At 56.6% G+C, this 16,173-nt stretch overlaps 1 protein-coding gene across 1 annotated transcript in view; it reads right to left on the bottom strand.

Moving 5' to 3' along the window:
- The window catches only part of LOC110499821 (exocyst complex component 4), a 237,494-nt gene that overhangs the window by 192,462 nt on the left and 28,859 nt on the right, over nucleotides 1-16,173 (bottom strand). The gene's annotated exons all lie outside the window — the stretch shown is intronic.

Below are 16,173 nucleotides of genomic sequence, written 5' to 3'. Positions count from 1 at the left end.
AGTTATGGAGAACAGAGGAGGCTGAGGAGAGGGAGAACAGAGGAGGCTGAGGAGAGGGAGAACAGAGGAGGCTGAGGAGAGAGAGAACAGAGGAGGCTGAGGAGAGAGAGAACAGAGGAGGCTGAGGAGAGGGAGAACAGAGGAGGCTGAGGAGAGAGAGAACAGAGGAGGCTGAGGAGAGAGAGAACAGATGAGGCTGAGGAGAGAGAGAACAGAGGAGGCTGAGGAGAGGGAGAACAGAGGAGGCTGAGGAGAGGGAGAACAGAGGAGGCTGAGGAGAGGGAGAACAGAGGAGGCTGAGGAGAGGGAGAACAGAGGAGTCTGAGGAGAGGGAGAACAGAGGAGGCTGAGGAGAGGGAGAACAGAGGAGGCTGAGGAGAGAGAGAACAGAGGAGGCTGAGGAGAGAGAGAACAGAGGAGGCTGAGGAGAGGGAGAACAGAGGAGGCTGAGGAGAGGGAGAACAGAGGAGGCTGAGGAGAGAGAGAACAGAGGAGGCTGAGGAGATGGAGAACAGAGGAGACTGGGGAGATGGAGAACAGAGGAGGCTGAGGAGATGGAGAACAGAGGAGGCTGAGGAGATGGAGAACAGAGGAGACTGGGGAGATGGAGAACAGAGGAGGCTGAGGAGAGGGTGTGCTTAACTGTTTGCTTTATTAGGGTTTCCACAATGAGATACGGAGAGAGAGGGAGGTGAGGATAGAGACTAATCAAAAATAATTTTCTAGCAGTTCACTCGCTCCCAAAACACCCTTGTCGTACTCACTCTGTCTAAAGCTAAAGAGCTTGGATAGAAAAGCCCGGAATTCAATTGAAACTTGTCTCTTCTTGCTTGATAGTTTGTTTGCTTATTAGTGATGGAGACACAGACACATACAGTACCTCTCCTCCACTGTTCCTACCTCACCTCAGACACATACAGTACCTCTCCTCACACATACAGTACCTCTCCTCCCCTGTTCCTACCTCACCTCAGAACCATACAGTACCTCACCTCAGACACATACAGTACCTCTCCTCACACATACAGTGCCTCTCCTCCCCTGTTCCTACCTCACCTCAGAACCATACAGTACCTCTTCTCGGACACATACAGTACCTCTCCTCAGACACATACAGTACCTCACCTCACACATACAGTACCTCTCCTCAGACACATACAGTACCTCACCTCAGACACATACAGTACCTCTCCTCCACTGTTCCTACCTCACCTCAGACACATACAGTACCTCTCCTCAGAAACATACAGTACCTCTCCTCAGAAACATACAGTACCTCTCCTCAGACACATACAGTACCTCTCCTCAGACACATACAGTACCTCTCCTCAGACACATACAGTACCTCTCCTCAGACACATACAGTACCTCACCTCAGACACATACAGTACCTCTCCTCAGACACATACAGTACCTCTCCTCGGACACATACAGTACCTCTCCTCAGACACATACAGTACCTCTCCTCAGACACATACAGTACCTCTCCTCAGAAACATACAGTACCTCTCCTCAGAAACATACAGTACCTCTCCTCAGAAACATACAGTACCTCTCCTCAGACACATACAGTACCTCTCCTCAGACACATACAGTACCTCTCCTCAGACACATACAGTACCTCACCTCAGACACATACAGTACCTCTCCTCAGACACATACAGTACCTCTCCTCGGACACATACAGTACCTCTCCTCAGACACATACAGTACCTCTCCTCAGACACATACAGTACCTCTCCTCAGAAACATACAGTACCTCTCCTCAGAAACATACAGTACCTCTCCTCAGAAACATACAGTACCTCTCCTCAGACACATACAGTACCTCACCTCAGACACATACAGTACCTCACCTCAGACACATACAGTACCTCACCTCAGACCCATACAGTACCTCTCCTCAGAAACATACAGTACCTCTCCTCAGACACATACAGTACCTCTCCTCAGACACATACAGTACCTCTCCTCAGACACATACAGTACCTCTCCTCAGACACATACAGTACCTCTCCTCAGACACATACAGTACCTCTCCTCAGACACATACAGTACCTCTCCTCAGACACATACAGTACCTCTCCTCAGACACATACAGTACCCCTCCTCCACTGTTCCTACCTCACCTTAGCGAGTGAGTTGGACAAAACTATACACCCAAAGGCCCTGTTTGAAAACCCACAATGCATCCTTCCCTCCTTGAAGACATCACAAATTCCATGTGAGATTAGTGGTCACTTCAAGGAAGGAAAGGCTGCTGGTCTGCTATCCCACCCTCCACCCCTACCTCCATCTCTCCCTACCTGCATCTTTACCTGCATCCTGCCTTCCCTCCTCCTACACCTGCATCTTTACCTGCACCCTGCCTTCCCTCCTCCTCCACCCCTACCTGCATCTTTACCTGCATCCTGCCTTCCCTCCTCCTCCACCCCTACCTGCATCTTTACCTGCATCCTGCCTTCCCTCCTCCTTCACCTGCATCTTTACCTGCATCCTGCCTTCCCTCCTCCTACACCTGCATCTTTACCTGCATCCTGCCTTCCCTCCTCCACCACCCCTACCTGCATCTTTACCTGCATCCTGCCTTCCCTCCTCCTACACCTGCATCTTTACCTGCATCCTGCCTTCCCTCCTCCACCACCCCTACCTGCATCTTTACCTGCATCCTGCCTTCCCTCCTCCACCACCCCTACCTGCATCTTTACCTGCATCCTGCCTTCCCTCCTCCACCACCCCTACCTGCATCTTTACCTGCACCCTGCCTTCCCTCCTCCACCACCCCTACCTGCATCTTTACCTGCATCCTGCCTTCCCTCCTCTTCCACCCCTACCTGCATCTTTACCTGCATCCTGCCTTCCCTCCTCCTCCACCCCTACCTGCATCTTTACCTGCATCCTGCCTTCCCTTCTCCTCCACCCCTACCTGCATCTTTACCTGCATCCTGCCTTCCCTCCTCCTCCACCCCTACCTGCATCTTTACCTGCATCCTGCCTTCCCTCCTCCTCCACCCCTACCTGCATCTTTACCTGCATCCTGCCTTCCCTCCTCCTCCACCCCTACCTGCATCTTTACCTGCATCCTGCCTTCCCTCCTCCTCCACCCCTACCTGCATCTTTACCTGCATCCTGCCTTCCCTCCCCCTCCACCCCTACCTGCATCTTTACCTGCATCCTGCCTTCCCACCTCCTACACCTGCATCTTTACCTGCATCCTGCCTTCCCTCCTCCTCCACCCCTACCTGCATCCTGCCTTCCCTCCTCCTACACCTGCATCTTTACCTCCACCCTGCCTTCCCTCCTCCACCACCCCTACCTGCATCTTTACCTGCATCCTGCCTTCCCACCTCCTACACCTGCATCTTTACCTGCATCCTGCCTTCCCTCCTCCTACACCTGCATCTTTACCTGCATCCTGCCTTCCCTCCTCCTACACCTGCATCTTTACCTGCATCCTGCCTTCCCTCCTCCTCCACCCCTACCTGCATCTTTACCTGCATCCTGCCTTCCCTCCTCCTTCACCTGCATCTTTACCTGCATCCTGCCTTCCCTCCTCCTACACCTGCATCTTTACCTGCATCCTGCCTTCCCTCCTCCACCACCCCTACCTGCATCTTTACCTGCATCCTGCCTTCCCTCCTCCTACACCTGCATCTTTACCTGCATCCTGCCTTCCCTCCTCCACCACCCCTACCTGCATCTTTACCTGCATCCTGCCTTCCCTCCTCCACCACCCCTACCTGCATCTTTACCTGCATCCTGCCTTCCCTCCTCCACCACCCCTACCTGCATCTTTACCTGCACCCTGCCTTCCCTCCTCCACCACCCCTACCTGCATCTTTACCTGCATCCTGCCTTCCCTCCTCCTCCACCCCTACCTGCATCTTTACCTGCATCCTGCCTTCCCTCCTCCTCCACCCCTACCTGCATCTTTACCTGCATTCTGCCTTCCCTTCTCCTCCACCCCTACCTGCATCTTTACCTGCATCCTGCCTTCCCTCCTCCTCCACCCCTACCTGCATCTTTGCCTGCATCCTGCCTTCCCTCCTCCTCCACCCCTACCTGCATCTTTACCTGCATCCTGCCTTCCCTCCTCCTACACCTGCATCTTTACCTGCATCCTGCCTTCCCTCCTCCACCACCCCTACCTGCATCTTTACCTGCATCCTGCCTTCCCTCCTCCTCCACCCCTACCTGCATCTTTACCTGCATCCTGCCTTCCCTCCTCCTCCACCCCTACCTGCATCTTTACCTGCATCCTGCCTTCCCTCCCCCTCCACCCCTACCTGCATTTTTACCTGCATCCTGCCTTCCCACCTCCTACACCTGCATCTTTACCTGCATCCTGCCTTCCCTCCTCCTCCACCCCTACCGGCATCCTGCCTTCCCTCCTCCTACACCTGCATCTTTACCTCCAACCTGCCTTCCCTCCTCCACCACCCCTACCTGCATCTTTACCTGCATCCTGCCTTCCCACCTCCTACACCTGCATCTTTACCTGCATCCTGCCTTCCCTCCTCCTACACCTGCATCTTTACCTGCATCCTGCCTTCCCTCCTCCTACACCTGCATCTTTACCTGCATCCTGCCTTCCCTCCTCCTCCACCCCTACCTGCATCTTTACCTGCATCCTGCCTTCCCTCCTCCTCCACCCCTACCTGCATCTTTACCTGCATCCTGCCTTCCCTCCTCCTCCGCCCCTACCTGCATCTTTACCTGCATCCTGCCTTCCCTCCTCCACCACCCCTACCTGCATCTTTACCTGCATCCTGCCTTCCCTCCTCCTCCACCTGCATCTTTACCTGCATCCTGCCTTCCCTCCTCCTTCACCTGCATCTTTACCTGCATCCTGCCTTCCCTTCTCCTACACCCCTACCTGCATCTTTACCTGCATCCTGCCTTCCCTCCTCCTCCACCTGCATCTTTACCTGCATCCTGCCTTCCCTCCTCCACCACCCCTACCTGCATCTTTACCTGCATCCTGCCTTCCCTCCTCCTCCACCTGCATCTTTACCTGCATCCTGCCTTCCCTCCTCCTACACCTGAATCTTTACCTGCATCCTGCCTTCCCTCCTCCTCCACCCCTACCTGCATCTTTACCTGCATCCTGCCTTCTCTCCTCCTCCAACCCTACCTGCATCTTTACCTGCATCCTGCCTTCCCACCTCCTACACCTGCATCTTTACCTGCATCCTGCCTTCCCTCCTCCTCCACCCCTACCTGCATCTTTACCTGCATCCTGCCTTCCCTCCTCCTACACCTACATCTTTACCTGCATCCTGCCTTCCCTCCTCCACCACCCCTACCTGCATCTTTACCTGCATCCTGCCTTCCCTCCTCCACCACCCCTACCTGCATCTTTACCTGCACCCTGCCTTCCCTCCTCCACCACCCCTACCTGCATCTTTACCTGCATCCTGCCTTCCCTCCTCCTCCACCCCTACCTGCATCTTTACCTGCATCCTGCCTTCCCTCCTCCTCCACCCCTACCTGCATCTTTACCTGCATCCTGCCTTCCCTCCTCCTCCACCCCTACCTGCATCTTTATCTGCATCCTGCCTTCCCTCCTCCTCCACCCCTACCTGCATCTTTACCTGCATCCTGCCTTCCCTCCTCCTCCACCCCTACCTGCATCTTTACCTGCATCCTGCCTTCCCTCCTCCTCCACCCCTACCTGCATCTTTACCTGCATCCTGCCTTCCCTCCTCCTCCGCCCCTACCTGCATCTTTACCTGCATCCTGCCTTCCCTCCTCCTCCACCCCTACCTGCATCTTTACCTGCATCCTGCCTTCCCTCCCCCTCCACCCCTACCTGCATCTTTACCTGCATCCTGCCTTCCCACCTCCTACACCTGCATCTTTACCTGCATCCTGCCTTCCCTCCTCCTCCTCCTCCTGCACCTGCATCTTTACCTCCACCCTGCCTTCCCTCCTCCACCACCCCTACCTGCATCTTTACCTGCATCCTGCCTTCCCTCCTCCTCCACCCCTACCTGCATCTTTACCTGCATCCTGCCTTCCCTCCTCCTCCACCCCTACCTGCATCTTTACCTGCATCCTGCCTTCCCTTCTCCTCCACCCCTACCTGCATCTTTACCTGCATCCTGCCTTCCCTCCTCCTCCACCCCTACCTGCATCTTTACCTGCATCCTGCCTTCCCTCCTCCTCCACCCCTACCTGCATCTTTACCTGCATCCTGCCTTCCCTCCTCCTACACCTGCATCTTTACCTGCATCCTGCCTTCCCTCCTCCACCACCCCTACCTGCATCTTTACCTGCATCCTGCCTTCCCTCCTCCTCCACCCCTACCTGCAACTTTACCTGCATCCTGCCTTCCCTCCTCCTCCACCCCTACCTGCATCTTTACCTGCATCCTGCCTTCCCTCCCCCTCCACCCCTACCTGCATCTTTACCTGCATCCTGCCTTCCCACCTCCTACACCTGCATCTTTACCTGCATCCTGCCTTCCCTCCTCCTCCACCCCTACCTGCATCCTGCCTTCCCTCCTCCTACACCTGCATCTTTACCTCCACCCTGCCTTCCCTCCTCCACCACCCCTACCTGCATCTTTACCTACATCCTGCCTTCCCACCTCCTACACCTGCATCTTTACCTGCATCCTGCCTTCCCTCCTCCTACACCTGCATCTTTACCTGCATCCTGCCTTCCCTCCTCCTACACCTGCATCTTTACCTGCATCCTGCCTTCCCTCCTCCTCCACCCCTACCTGCATCTTTACCTGCATCCTGCCTTCCCTCCTCCTCCACCCCTACCTGCATCTTTACCTGCATCCTGCCTTCCCTCCTCCTCCGCCCCTACCTGCATCTTTACCTGCATCCTGCCTTCCCTCCTCCACCACCCCTACCTGCATCTTTACCTGCATCCTGCCTTCCCTCCTCCTCCACCTGCATCTTTACCTGCATCCTGCCTTCCCTCCTCCTTCACCTGCATCTTTACCTGCATCCTGCCTTCCCTTCTCCTACACCCCTACCTGCATCTTTACCTGCATCCTGCCTTCCCTCCTCCTCCACCTGCATCTTTACCTGCATCCTGCCTTCCCTCCTCCACCACCCCTACCTGCATCTTTACCTGCATCCTGCCTTCCCTCCTCCTCCACCTGCATCTTTACCTGCATCCTGCCTTCCCTCCTCCTACACCTGCATCTTTACCTGCATCCTGCCTTCCCTCCTCCTCCACCCCTACCTGCATCTTTACCTGCATCCTGCCTTCTCTCCTCCTCCACCCCTACCTGCATCTTTACCTGCATCCTGCCTTCCCACCTCCTACACCTGCATCTTTACCTGCATCCTGCCTTCCCTCCTCCTCCACCCCTACCTGCATCTTTACCTGCATCCTGCCTTCCCTCCTCCTACACCTACATCTTTACCTGCATCCTGCCTTCCCTCCTCCACCACCCCTACCTGCATCTTTACCTGCATCCTGCCTTCCCTCCTCCACCACCCCTACCTGCATCTTTACCTGCACCCTGCCTTCCCTCCTCCACCACCCCTACCTGCATCTTTACCTGCATCCTGCCTTCCCTCCTCCTCCACCCCTACCTGCATCTTTACCTGCATCCTGCCTTCCCTCCTCCTCCACCCCTACCTGCATCTTTACCTGCATCCTGCCTTCCCTCCTCCTCCACCCCTACCTGCATCTTTATCTGCATCCTGCCTTCCCTCCTCCTCCACCCCTACCTGCATCTTTACCTGCATCCTGCCTTCCCTCCTCCTCCACCCCTACCTGCATCTTTACCTGCATCCTGCCTTCCCTCCTCCTCCACCCCTACCTGCATCTTTACCTGCATCCTGCCTTCCCTTCTCCTCCACCCCTACCTGCATCTTTACCTGCATCCTGCCTTCCCTCCTCCTCCACCCCTACCTGCATCTTTACCTGCATCCTGCCTTCCCTCCTCCTCCACCCCTACCTGCATCTTTACCTGCATCCTGCCTTCCCTCCTCCTCCACCCCTACCTGCATCTTTACCTGCATCCTGCCTTCCCACCTCCTACACCTGCATCTTTACCTGCATCCTGCCTTCCCTCCTCCTCCACCCCTACCTGCATCTTTACCTGCATCCTGCCTTCCCTCCTCCTACACCTACATCTTTACCTGCATCCTGCCTTCCCTCCTCCACCACCCCTACCTGCATCTTTACCTGCATCCTGCCTTCTCTCCTCCTCCACCCCTACCTGCATCTTTACCTGCATCCTGCCTTCCCACCTCCTACACCTGCATCTTTACCTGCATCCTGCCTTCCCTCCTCCTCCACCCCTACCTGCATCTTTACCTGCATCCTGCCTTCCCTCCTCCTACACCTACATCTTTACCTGCATCCTGCCTTCCCTCCTCCACCACCCCTACCTGCATCTTTACCTGCATCCTGCCTTCCCTCCTCCACCACCCCTACCTGCATCTTTACCTGCACCCTGCCTTCCCTCCTCCACCACCCCTACCTGCATCTTTACCTGCATCCTGCCTTCCCTCCTCCTCCACCCCTACCTGCATCTTTACCTGCATCCTGCCTTCCCTCCTCCTCCACCCCTACCTGCATCTTTACCTGCATCCTGCCTTCCCTCCTCCTCCACCCCTACCTGCATCTTTATCTGCATCCTGCCTTCCCTCCTCCTCCACCCCTACCTGCATCTTTACCTGCATCCTGCCTTCCCTCCTCCTCCACCCCTACCTGCATCTTTACCTGCATCCTGCCTTCCCTCCTCCTCCACCCCTACCTGCATCTTTACCTGCATCCTGCCTTCCCTTCTCCTCCACCCCTACCTGCATCTTTACCTGCATCCTGCCTTCCCTCCTCCTCCACCCCTACCTGCATCTTTACCTGCATCCTGCCTTCCCTCCTCCTCCACCCCTACCTGCATCTTTACCTGCATCCTGCCTTCCCTCCTCCTACACCTGCATCTTTACCTGCATCCTGCCTTCCCTCCTCCACCACCCCTACCTGCATCTTTACCTGCATCCTGCCTTCCCTCCTCCTCCACCCCTACCTGCATCTTTACCTGCATCCTGCCTTCCCTCCTCCTCCACCCCTACCTGCATCTTTACCTGCATCCTGCCTTCCCTCCCCCTCCACCCCTACCTGCATCTTTACCTGCATCCTGCCTTCCCACCTCCTACACCTGCATCTTTACCTGCATCCTGCCTTCCCTCCTCCTCCACCCCTACCTGCATCCTGCCTTCCCTCCTCCTACACCTGCATCTTTACCTCCACCCTGCCTTCCCTCCTCCACCACCCCTACCTGCATCTTTACCTGCATCCTGCCTTCCCACCTCCTACACCTGCATCTTTACCTGCATCCTGCCTTCCCTCCTCCTACACCTGCATCTTTACCTGCATCCTGCCTTCCCTCCTCCTACACCTGCATCTTTACCTGCATCCTGCCTTCCCTCCTCCTCCACCCCTACCTGCATCTTTACCTGCATCCTGCCTTCCCTCCTCCTCCACCCCTACCTGCATCTTTACCTGCATCCTGCCTTCCCTCCTCCTCCGCCCCTACCTGCATCTTTACCTGCATCCTGCCTTCCCTCCTCCACCACCCCTACCTGCATCTTTACCTGCATCCTGCCTTCCCTCCTCCTCCACCTGCATCTTTACCTGCATCCTGCCTTCCCTCCTCCTTCACCTGCATCTTTACCTGCATCCTGCCTTCCCTTCTCCTACACCCCTACCTGCATCTTTACCTGCATCCTGCCTTCCCTCCTCCTCCACCTGCATCTTTACCTGCATCCTGCCTTCCCTCCTCCACCACCCCTACCTGCATCTTTACCTGCATCCTGCCTTCCCTCCTCCTCCACCTGCATCTTTACCTGCATCCTGCCTTCCTTCCTCCTACACCTGCATCTTTACCTGCATCCTGCCTTCCCTCCTCCTCCACCCCTACCTGCATCTTTACCTGCATCCTGCCTTCTCTCCTCCTCCACCCCTACCTGCATCTTTACCTGCATCCTGCCTTCCCACCTCCTACACCTGCATCTTTACCTGCATCCTGCCTTCCCTCCTCCTCCACCCCTACCTGCATCTTTACCTGCATCCTGCCTTCCCTCCTCCTACACCTACATCTTTACCTGCATCCTGCCTTCCCTCCTCCACCACCCCTACCTGCATCTTTACCTGCATCCTGCCTTCCCTCCTCCACCACCCCTACCTGCATCTTTACCTGCACCCTGCCTTCCCTCCTCCACCACCCCTACCTGCATCTTTACCTGCATCCTGCCTTCCCTCCTCCTCCACCCCTACCTGCATCTTTACCTGCATCCTGCCTTCCCGCCTCCTCCACCCCTACCTGCATCTTTATCTGCATCCTGCCTTCCCGCCTCCTCCACCCCTACCTGCATCTTTATCTGCATCCTGCCTTCCCTCCTCCTCCACCCCTACCTGCATCTTTACCTGCATCCTGCCTTCCCTCCTCCTCCACCCCTACCTGCATCTTTACCTGCATCCTGCCTTCCCTCCTCCTCCACCCCTACCTGCATCTTTACCTGCATCCTGCCTTCCCTCCTCCTCCACCCCTACCTGCATCTTTACCTGCATCCTGCCTTCCCTCCTCCTCCACCCCTACCTGCATCTTTACCTGCATCCTGCCTTCCCTCCCCCTCCACCCCTACCTGCATCTTTACCTGCATCCTGCCTTCCCACCTCCTACACCTGCATCTTTACCTGCATCCTGCCTTCCCTCCTCCTCCTCCTCCTGCACCTGCATCTTTACCTCCACCCTGCCTTCCCTCCTCCACCACCCCTACCTGCATCTTTACCTGCATCCTGCCTTCCCACCTCCTACACCTGCATCTTTACCTAAATCCTGCCTTCCCTCCTCCTACACCTGCATCTTTACCTGCATCCTGCCTTCCCTCCTCCTACACCTGCATCTTTACCTGCATCCTGCCTTCCCTCCTCCTCCACCCCTACCTGCATCTTTACCTGCATCCTGCCTTCCCTCCTCCTCCAAACCTACCTGCATCTTTACCTGCATCCTGCCTTCCCTCCTCCTCCACCCCTACCTGCATCTTTACCTGCATCCTGCCTTCCCTCCCCCTCCACCCCTACCTGCATCTTTACCTGCATCCTGCCTTCCCACCTCCTACACCTGCATCTTTACCTGCATCCTGCCTTCCCTCCTCCTCCTCCTCCTGCACCTGCATCTTTACCTCCACCCTGCCTTCCCTCCTCCACCACCCCTACCTGCATCTTTACCTGCATCCTGCCTTCCCACCTCCTACACCTGCATCTTTACCTAAATCCTGCCTTCCCTCCTCCTACACCTGCATCTTTACCTGCATCCTGCCTTCCCTCCTCCTACACCTGCATCTTTACCTGCATCCTGCCTTCCCTCCTCCTCCACCCCTACCTGCATCTTTACCTGCATCCTGCCTTCCCTCCTCCTCCACCCCTACCTGCATCTTTACCTGCATCCTGCCTTCCCTCCTCCTCCGCCCCTACGTGCATCTTTACCTGCATCCTGCCTTCCCTCCTCCACCACCCCTACCTGCATCTTTACCTGCATCCTGCCTTCCCTCCTCCTCCACCTGCATCTTTACCTGCATCCTGCCTTCCCTCCTCCTTCACCTGCATCTTTACCTGCACCCTGCCTTCCCTCCTCCTACACCCCTACCTGCATCTTTACCTGCATCCTGCCTTCTCTCCTCCTCCACCCCTACCTGCATCTTTACCTGCATCCTGCCTTCCCACCTCCTACACCTGCATCTTTACCTGCATCCTGCCTTCCCTCCTCCTCCACCCCTACCTGCATCTTTACCTGCATCCTGCCTTCCCTCCTCCTACACCTACATCTTTACCTGCATCCTGCCTTCCCTCCTCCACCACCCCTACCTGCATCTTTACCTGCATCCTGCCTTCCCTCCTCCACCACCCCTACCTGCATCTTTACCTGCACCCTGCCTTCCCTCCTCCACCACCCCTACCTGCATCTTTACCTGCATCCTGCCTTCCCTCCTCCTCCACCCCTACCTGCATCTTTACCTGCATCCTGCCTTCCCTCCTCCTCCACCCCTACCTGCATCTTTACCTGCATCCTGCCTTCCCTCCTCCTCCACCCCTACCTGCATCTTTATCTGCATCCTGCCTTCCCTCCTCCTCCACCCCTACCTGCATCTTTACCTGCATCCTGCCTTCCCTCCTCCTCCACCCCTACCTGCATCTTTACCTGCATCCTGCCTTCCCTCCTCCTCCACCCCTACCTGCATCTTTACCTGCATCCTGCCTTCCCTTCTCCTCCACCCCTACCTACATCTTTACCTGCATCCTGCCTTCCCTCCTCCACCACCCCTACCTGCATCTTTACCTGCATCCTGCCTTCCCTCCTCCACCACCCCTACCTGCATCTTTACCTGCACCCTGCCTTCCCTCCTCCACCACCCCTACCTGCATCTTTACCTGCATCCTGCCTTCCCTCCTCCTCCACCCCTACCTGCATCTTTACCTGCATCCTGCCTTCCCTCCTCCTCCACCCCTACCTGCATCTTTACCTGCATCCTGCCTTCCCTCCTCCTCCACCCCTACCTGCATCTTTATCTGCATCCTGCCTTCCCTCCTCCTCCACCCCTACCTGCATCTTTACCTGCATCCTGCCTTCCCTCCTCCTCCACCCCTACCTGCATCTTTACCTGCATCCTGCCTTCCCTCCTCCTCCACCCCTACCTGCATCTTTACCTGCATCCTGCCTTCCCTTCTCCTCCACCCCTACCTGCATCTTTACCTGCATCCTGCCTTCCCTCCTCCTCCACCCCTACCTGCATCTTTACCTGCATCCTGCCTTCCCTCCTCCTCCACCCCTACCTGCATCTTTACCTGCATCCTGCCTTCCCTCCTCCTACACCTGCATCTTTACCTGCATCCTGCCTTCCCTCCTCCACCACCCCTACCTGCATCTTTACCTGCATCCTGCCTTCCCTCCTCCTCCACCCCTACCTGCATCTTTACCTGCATCCTGCCTTCCCTCCTCCTCCACCCCTACCTGCATCTTTACCTGCATCCTGCCTTCCCTCCCCCTCCACCCCTACCTGCATCTTTACCTGCATCCTGCCTTCCCACCTCCTACACCTGCATCTTTACCTGCATCCTGCCTTCCCTCCTCCTCCACCCCTACCTGCATCCTGCCTTCCCTCCTCCTACACCTGCATCTTTACCTCCACCCTGCCTTCCCTCCTCCACCACCCCTACCTGCATCTTTACCTGCATCCTGCCTTCCCACCTCCTACACCTGCATCTTTACCTGCATCCTGCCTTCCCTCCTCCTCCACCCCTACCTGCATCTTTACCTGCATCCTGCCTTCCCTCCTCCTCCACCCCTACCTGCATCTTTACCTGCATCCTGCCTTCCCTCCTCCTCCGCCCCTACCTGCATCTTTACCTGCATCCTGCCTTCCCTCCTCCACCACCCCTACCTGCATCTTTACCTGCATCCTGCCTTCCCTCCTCCTCCACCTGCATCTTTACCTGCATCCTGCCTTCCCTCCTCCTTCACCTGCATCTTTACCTGCATCCTGCCTTCCCTTCTCCTACACCCCTACCTGCATCTTTACCTGCATCCTGCCTTCCCTCCTCCTCCACCTGCATCTTTACCTGCATCCTGCCTTCCCTCCTCCACCACCCCTACCTGCATCTTTACCTGCATCCTGCCTTCCCTCCTCCTCCACCTGCATCTTTACCTGCATCCTGCCTTCCCTCCTCCTACACCTGCATCTTTACCTGCATCCTGCCTTCCCTCCTCCTCCACCCCTACCTGCATCTTTACCTGCATCCTGCCTTCTCTCCTCCTCCACCCCTACCTGCATCTTTACCTGCATCCTGCCTTCCCACCTCCTACACCTGCATCTTTACCTGCATCCTGCCTTCCCTCCTCCTCCACCCCTACCTGCATCTTTACCTGCATCCTGCCTTCCCTCCTCCTACACCTACATCTTTACCTGCATCCTGCCTTCCCTCCTCCACCACCCCTACCTGCATCTTTACCTGCATCCTGCCTTCCCTCCTCCACCACCCCTACCTGCATCTTTACCTGCACCCTGCCTTCCCTCCTCCACCACCCCTACCTGCATCTTTACCTGCATCCTGCCTTCCCTCCTCCTCCACCCCTACCTGCATCTTTACCTGCATCCTGCCTTCCCTCCTCCTCCACCCCTACCTGCATCTTTACCTGCATCCTGCCTTCCCTCCTCCTCCACCCCTACCTGCATCTTTATCTGCATCCTGCCTTCCCTCCTCCTCCACCCCTACCTGCATCTTTACCTGCATCCTGCCTTCCCTCCTCCTCCACCCCTACCTGCATCTTTACCTGCATCCTGCCTTCCCTCCTCCTCCACCCCTACCTGCATCTTTACCTGCATCCTGCCTTCCCTCCTCCTCCACCCCTACCTGCATCTTTACCTGCATCCTGCCTTCCCTCCTCCTCCACCCCTACCTGCATCTTTACCTGCATCCTGCCTTCCCTCCCCCTCCACCCCTACCTGCATCTTTACCTGCATCCTGCCTTCCCACCTCCTACACCTGCATCTTTACCTGCATCCTGCCTTCCCTCCTCCTCCTCCTCCTGCACCTGCATCTTTACCTCCACCCTGCCTTCCCTCCTCCACCACCCCTACCTGCATCTTTACCTGCATCCTGCCTTCCCACCTCCTACACCTGCATCTTTACCTAAATCCTGCCTTCCCTCCTCCTACACCTGCATCTTTACCTGCATCCTGCCTTCCCTCCTCCTACACCTGCATCTTTACCTGCATCCTGCCTTCCCTCCTCCTCCACCCCTACCTGCATCTTTACCTGCATCCTGCCTTCCCTCCTCCTCCACCCCTACCTGCATCTTTACCTGCATCCTGCCTTCCCTCCTCCTCCTCCTCCTGCACCTGCATCTTTACCTCCACCCTGCCTTCCCTCCTCCACCACCCCTACCTGCATCTTTACCTGCATCCTGCCTTCCCACCTCCTACACCTGCATCTTTACCTAAATCCTGCCTTCCCTCCTCCTACACCTGCATCTTTACCTGCATCCTGCCTTCCCTCCTCCTACACCTGCATCTTTACCTGCATCCTGCCTTCCCTCCTCCTCCACCCCTACCTGCATCTTTACCTGCATCCTGCCTTCCCTCCTCCTCCACCCCTACCTGCATCTTTACCTGCATCCTGCCTTCCCTCCTCCACCACCCCTACCTGCATCTTTACCTGCATCCTGCCTTCCCTCCTCCTCCACCTGCATCTTTACCTGCATCCTGCCTTCCCTCCTCCTTCACCTGCATCTTTACCTGCACCCTGCCTTCCCTCCTCCTACACCCCTACCTGCATCTTTACCTGCATCCTGCCTTCTCTCCTCCTCCACCCCTACCTGCATCTTTACCTGCATCCTGCCTTCCCACCTCCTACACCTGCATCTTTACCTGCATCCTGCCTTCCCTCCTCCTCCACCCCTACCTGCATCTTTACCTGCATCCTGCCTTCCCACCTCCTACACCTGCATCTTTACCTGCATCCTGCCTTCCCTCCTCCTCCACCCCTACCTGCATCTTTACCTGCATCCTGCCTTCCCTCCTCCTACACCTACATCTTTACCTGCATCCTGCCTTCCCTCCTCCTCCACCCCTACCTGCATCTTTACCTGCATCCTGCCTTCCCTCCTCCACCACCCCTACCTGCATCTTTACCTGCATCCTGCCTTCCCTCCTCCTCCACCCCTACCTGCATCTTTACCTGCATCCTGCCTTCCCTCCTCCTACACCTACATCTTTACCTGCATCCTGCCTTCCCTCCTCCTCCACCCCTACCTGCATCTTTACCTGCATCCTGCCTTCCCTCCTCCACCACCCCTACCTGCATCTTTACCTGCATCCTGCCTTCCCTCCTCCTCCACCCCTACCTGCATCTTTACCTGCATCCTGCCTTCCCTCCTCCTCCCCCCCTACCTGCATCTTTACCTGCATCCTGCCTTCCCTCCTCCTCCGCCCCTACCTGCATCTTTACCTGCATCCTGCCTTCCCTCCTCCACCACCCCTACCTGCATCTTTACCTGCATCCTGCCTTCCCTCCTCCTCCACCTGCATCTTTACCTGCATCCTGCCTTCCCTCCTCCTTCACCTGCATCTTTACCTGCACCCTGCCTTCCCTCCTCCTACACCCCTACCTGCATCTTTACCTGCATCCTGCCTTCTCTCC

This window comes from Oncorhynchus mykiss, chromosome 21, assembly GCF_013265735.2.
Source record: "Oncorhynchus mykiss isolate Arlee chromosome 21, USDA_OmykA_1.1, whole genome shotgun sequence".
In the NCBI taxonomy this organism is placed as follows: domain Eukaryota; kingdom Metazoa; phylum Chordata; class Actinopteri; order Salmoniformes; family Salmonidae; genus Oncorhynchus; species Oncorhynchus mykiss.
Note: the sequence above shows the minus strand (reverse complement) of the source record. Positions and strands in the feature narration are given on the sequence as shown.